Below are 5,684 nucleotides of genomic sequence, written 5' to 3' on the forward strand. Positions count from 1 at the left end.
ACATATGAACTTACAAGCCAGCCCCAACTAAATGTCCTTGTAAGACTGGCATTGGTCATTGTTTCTTTTCATAGCAGTAAAACCCTAAGACATACATACATATATACATATACATATACAACTAGGTTTACACACACACACACACACACACACACACACACATGCACACACACCATTTACAGGGATTTTTAGATCTAGCAAGGGCCCCTGCAGTTTCACTGGTCCATCTGATACACGTGTTCCTGGAACATGTCTCTCTCTGTTTCTTGTTCTAGGAAGTACGTGGACAACATCTGTAGATTCGCTTCATTTTGATTTATTCTCCTCTTCAGCTTTAGAAATCTCAACTTACAGAGAGGGGAAGATGGGAACTTGGTCCGATAGCTCTTTTTGTCTGTGGGGATCTTACATATCAAGTCACAAAAGAAAATAAATATAACAAGAAATAATAATACATATCCAAATCGTGATGGGAAGTTCATATCCGTTCCCCTTAATGAATGTCAACTTTGGAAATTGCAATCCACAATGAGATGAGTCTTTTGAAAAATCCTAGTCCTCAGGCAGGCTTTGGTATTTCTCTTTCCCTGAAAAGGAACACCATTAGAAAAAGACAGACGGTAGGTTGCTTTTGTCCACAAATCGAATCTGAAGCATTTGATAATGAGCATAGAGGGGGCTCACCCCATGTTTACCAAAGAATAAAGTAATATGGGGGAGGGGAGACATCTAGAGAACAGTTGGTGCCTTATTGGTATTAAAAAATTTCCTGAAGTCAAGAAATAATATTTGACAAAAGAAAAAAAAAAACTAGGTTTCCATTAGGCAGACTGTTTTTAAAATAGCCTTCATTTTAGTCATGGAAAGAGGGGGGTGGAGCAGGTCACTCTGTAGATAACTAAAGTCATTCCCATCAAAAAATTAAGAATAATGTGGATTTTTAATGGACTTGAATAAAATTAGAAATTTTAGCTTTCAATGGGAAAAATTGTATTCCAGAGAGAGAGAGACAAAGGAGTGTCCAAACTCATACTTGATTCTTTCCATAAATCTACCGGTAACTCATGTGTTTGTTGATATTAGGATGAAAACGCAGGTTGGATATCTCGACTTAAGAGTGTAACGTGTGGGGCTGGGGATTTAGCTCAGTGGTTACAGCGCTTGTCTAGGAAGCGCAAGGCCCTGGGTTCGGTCCCCAGCTCCGAAAAAAAGAACCAAAAAAAAAAGTGTAAGGTGTGTAAATAGCTGCTAATGGAAAGACTTGTCCTCGGATTTCTCAAAAGGCATGAAAAAGCCACCGTGGAGTTACTGGATTTTGTTCCAAAGACTTTAGCACCTTGTCTGCAGGGATGCAGAGCCTCAAAAAAAGGGCCTGAGACCTCCTAAGAGGTAGCGTCCAACACCTGAGGCCATGCGCATAGAGGGACGTAGCCTTTCTCAGAAAATGGAGGTAGGAGAGCTAACAAATGAAGGCGACACATCGATCAAATCGCTGTAGTAGAACGACAGCAGCCAGTTCACAGAGCGAGGCAGCTGTCAGCGACTCGGCCAAGAACTAAGAGGATTTGAAAAGATAATAACACAAAGAGTTCACAGAAGCCACTATAGACTCATGGCGTCTGCGAATTTAATCCATGTGCTCTGGGCAGAGAAAACAATCCGAATCAGAGATCCCTCTTGCTCAGCCCGACGGAACCCTGTGCCGTGGCGCAGATATCCCATGTCAAGGACTCAACCTAGATGCCGGAAGCCTGTGAGAAACCGGAACTATGTCATTTCAGTGCTGACACCGGAAATGGCTCAAGTCTGCACCTTCATTGGAAGGAGAAGAAATAAGTCACACAGCACCGGAAGTAATCCTTGTCAGAGTCTGTGTGAGGTCGGAAGTGTAGGGCGCCATGATCAATCAGGAAGCACTGCCTACACGTGTCGGGTGAGCCCACACAAATGAGGAAATGGTTTTTAAATTTCAACAGCATTTCTAATAACTAGTAACTTTTAAGAGTCCAGTTTTAGCACAAGCTTCCAGATTATGTGGTTTCTCAGGCAGAAGAATGGAGCACAAGTAGTGAGTTTGAAACTTCGGAGGTTCCCACTATATGACAGCAAACTAAGAAAAGCACGGAGGTGCGGTGTGGTAAAACGAACTAGAGGAAATCTGTAAAACCAAGAAAGGAGAATTCAGAAGACTTGTACGGGAAAGGCCAGGAACAGGGAATGGCTCGTAGGACCGTCCTCGTTTTCAGAGTTTATCACAGCAAAATTGCCAAAGACTGGTAGCAAAATTACCACTTGTCCCTGAGGACAATCTCTGAACGTCCACACACACACACACACACACACACACAAAGAGAAAGAGAGAGAGAGAGAGAGAGAGAGAGAGAGAGAGAGAGAAGGAGAAGGGGAGGGGTAAGGGGAGGGGAAGGGGGAGAGAAGGAGACAGAGACAGACACAGAAAGAGAGACAGACACAGAGACATACACACAGACACACACATGCAGAGATATACATGAAGACACACCCAGGCCAATTGAGGGTTTACAGAAATTTAGCTATCAAAGGACCCGAATATTTGGTGCTAAATTGTGTGAGCTTTGTGGAGGAATGAGTGCAAACCAAATTTTGCAAGTTCTGCAGCCACCTGCATGTTTCTGCACCCCCTTAGCTGTCAGGGTATCGCATACATGGCTGTCACTCCTGCTTTCTTCATTTGTATTTTACTGTGAATCTCCCTTCTCCCCGTTCAATGTTGCCAGCAATTTTCCATGTGGAAGGACTTTACAATGTACTGTGTCTAGGGCGGCAGGGAAAACAATTTGAAAAGAGGCTCAGTGCTAGGGCAAACAGTACAAACAATGCATACTTCACCTCCAAAGGAGGGGCTCAAAGAATACAGAGGCTCTGGCTGGTGCACAGGGCCGAGCTTACAAAGTTAGGGCCCAAAGCATCCCTGTGACCCAACCAGCAGCTCTCATTCAGCCCTCCATGATAATGACTCACTCTCATCTCTTGAGACCAGAGGAAGAAGCATTTGGAAGATCCTCTCCCTAAAAATGAAGCTTGTATGGAAACTCTTACGACACTTAAAAACAATTTTAAATAGGAAAGCACCACACAGTAAAAAAATAAATGGCAGATTTGACAGCCTTCTCTGTGATACCATCACGTACACACACACACACACACACACACACACACACACACACACACACAGACACACACTAGAGGAATAGAACTACATAAAGGATAAATTTCCAGGCACAGATATCTGTTGGAAGGCGGTTGACATTCTAACAAACCTCATCCAAGGACACCATTCAGAAGATTCAGAAGCTCAAGACATTGGTTCACTCCTGGGAGCAGATCACTATCTAACTCAAAGAACCTTTATGGAAAACAAAGACAGATCAACCTAGAATGAGTTAAACCTAAACCCTTTCAAGGCTATTGAAGACTTTTGGTGCCAATCTCCACAGACAGTTAACAGCATAGAAAGTGACCCATGACTGCAGTTTGTATAATACCACTGAACTTGGTGAAACATTTTGTACTCTCCTAGGAATCCTAGACGTGAGAGGGAACCAAGGGAGCCTGGGCAGCCCACGTCAGTCTCCATACAAAGTGTACTTTGCAGGCTAAAATACACAGGGCTAGTGTGCAATTCACTAATCCTGGTCATGAATGCATTGAAAAAGAGTAGATGCCCTACCTTGTAGAGCCTCTGTCTCTCGTTCCTGCCTTCTGGAGGCTCCACGGTCATTCCACACTTAACTCTCCACCATCCTGTTGACAAGTGTCTGGCCATTATCTTTGACTTAGGAGTATATTTTAGTCCTTTAGATCTCTCTATCTCTATGTCTCTCTGTCTCTCTGTCTCTCTCTCTCTCTCTCCCTCTGTGTGAATGTGTGTGTGTGTTTGTGTGTAAATGTTATAAAAGTTAACAAAAGAAAAAGTTGGGGGTTGGGGATTTAGCTCCGACTACAGAAGAGGCTTGCCTCTAGTGTCCTCCACTGTGGTAAAAAGAAGGTCCAGTTGGACCCCAATGAGACCAATAAAATCGCCAATGCCAACTCCTGTCAGCTGATCAGGAAGCTGATTGAAGATGGACTGATCATCTGGAAGCCTGTAACTGACCATCCTCAGACTCGCTAACAGAAACACACCTTGAAGGGCAGGCATATGGTCATAGGGAAGGGAAAGGGCACTGCCAACACTTGGGTGCCTGAGAGGGTGACCTGGATGAGAAGGACGAGGATCCTGCACCGGCTTCTCAGGAGATACTGGGAATCTAAGAAGATTGACAGCCATATATAATCACAGCCTGTACCTGAAGGTTAAAAGGAATGTATCCAAAAACCAATGGATTCTTATGGAGCAGATCCTCAAACTGAAGGCAGACAAGGCCCGCAAGAAGCTACAGGCTGACCAGGCTGAGGCTCACAGGTCTAAGACCAGGGAAGCACAAAAACGCGTGGGAGGAGCACCACCAGGCCAAGAAGGAGGAGACCATCAAGACTCTGTCCAAGGAGGAAGAGACCAAGAAATAAAGCTTCCTTCACGTCTGTGCATAGTGACCTCACTGTGGCCTCACATGATCAGTCATTAAAATAAAACAAGCCTTAAATTAAAAAAGAGTTACCTTGCCAATGCTGTCTGTTCACAACAATGGAAATCTAACTAAGACAATGTGTATTCATTCTGCCATTTCTGTTTCTCTGGAAACCCTAATACAATAGCGCTCTAGAGAGAGGAACAAGTACCCACCAGACAACAAATATTCCAGTTTACTTTTCTGGTGAATATGAAGTTGTTGTGGTTTTAATAAAAATACAAACTTGTTGGTTTTTTGTTTGTTTGTTTTGGGGTTTTGTTGCTGCTGCTGCTGCTGCTGTTGTTGTTGTTGTTGTTTTTGTTTTTGTTGTTTTTTTAAAGAAGAAATATGGGCTGGAGAGATGGCTCAGCCGTTAAAGGCTAGGCTCACAACCCAAAATAAAGAAGAAATACATTAAGCCTCTTCATCCCTGACTGGCTGGCAAACACCCGAGTCCACATCAGCTAAAGCGATTAAGGCATTAGGAATGTGTGTACACAAAAACATAAAGTTATCCTGTCAAGTTCAGATGAGAGACAACATCGGCCATGTGGGCAAGCCTAGAGCCTCAACCATTTAACACAAACAAATCAGGACACACTGTCAGAAGCCTGTCGGGCCAACAGAGAGGAGGGCCTGCGTGTTGTGTTGTTATTTTCTTTTATGTATTTTTGCAGCCACCCTGCTCATTATTCGTGTTTATAATATTAACTCTGGCACTTTTTTCTTGGCTCATCAAATATTTCCTTAATGAACTTTCAGCTCACACACCCCCCATCTCCATTGTAATGACTTTCAAATTAAGATCATCTGGACCACAGGGGTTTTTATAACTCTATGATGACAGAAAACACGGGGAAAAGAACCTCTTTCATTGTACTTGAAGAAAGACATAGTCATTCACTTGCCGCCTTCCCCCAGTGCTGACTCTTCCCAAGCTCAGTGCTGAGACCTCTGCCTCATGGGCACCATCAGAGCCCTGAGATGAGCACTTCCAAACCAGGAGGCATTATACTGACATGACCATACGCTGCTCCCTCACCTACAGCCACCGGGACCCCAACTCCTGGTGTCCCTCCTCCCCTTAAAAGA

The 5,684-nt window shown here is 43.8% G+C and overlaps 1 pseudogene; it reads left to right on the forward strand.

Moving 5' to 3' along the window:
* Nucleotides 1-1,612: 1,612 nt before the first annotated feature.
* LOC148002420 (large ribosomal subunit protein eL19 pseudogene) lies at nt 1,613-4,548 on the forward strand (annotated as a pseudogene).
* The last annotated feature ends 1,136 nt before the right edge of the window (nt 4,549-5,684 follow it).

Source organism: Rattus norvegicus, chromosome 11, assembly GCF_021556685.1.
Source record: "Rattus norvegicus strain SHRSP/BbbUtx chromosome 11, alternate assembly SHRSP_T2T, whole genome shotgun sequence".
NCBI lineage: Eukaryota > Metazoa > Chordata > Mammalia > Rodentia > Muridae > Rattus > Rattus norvegicus.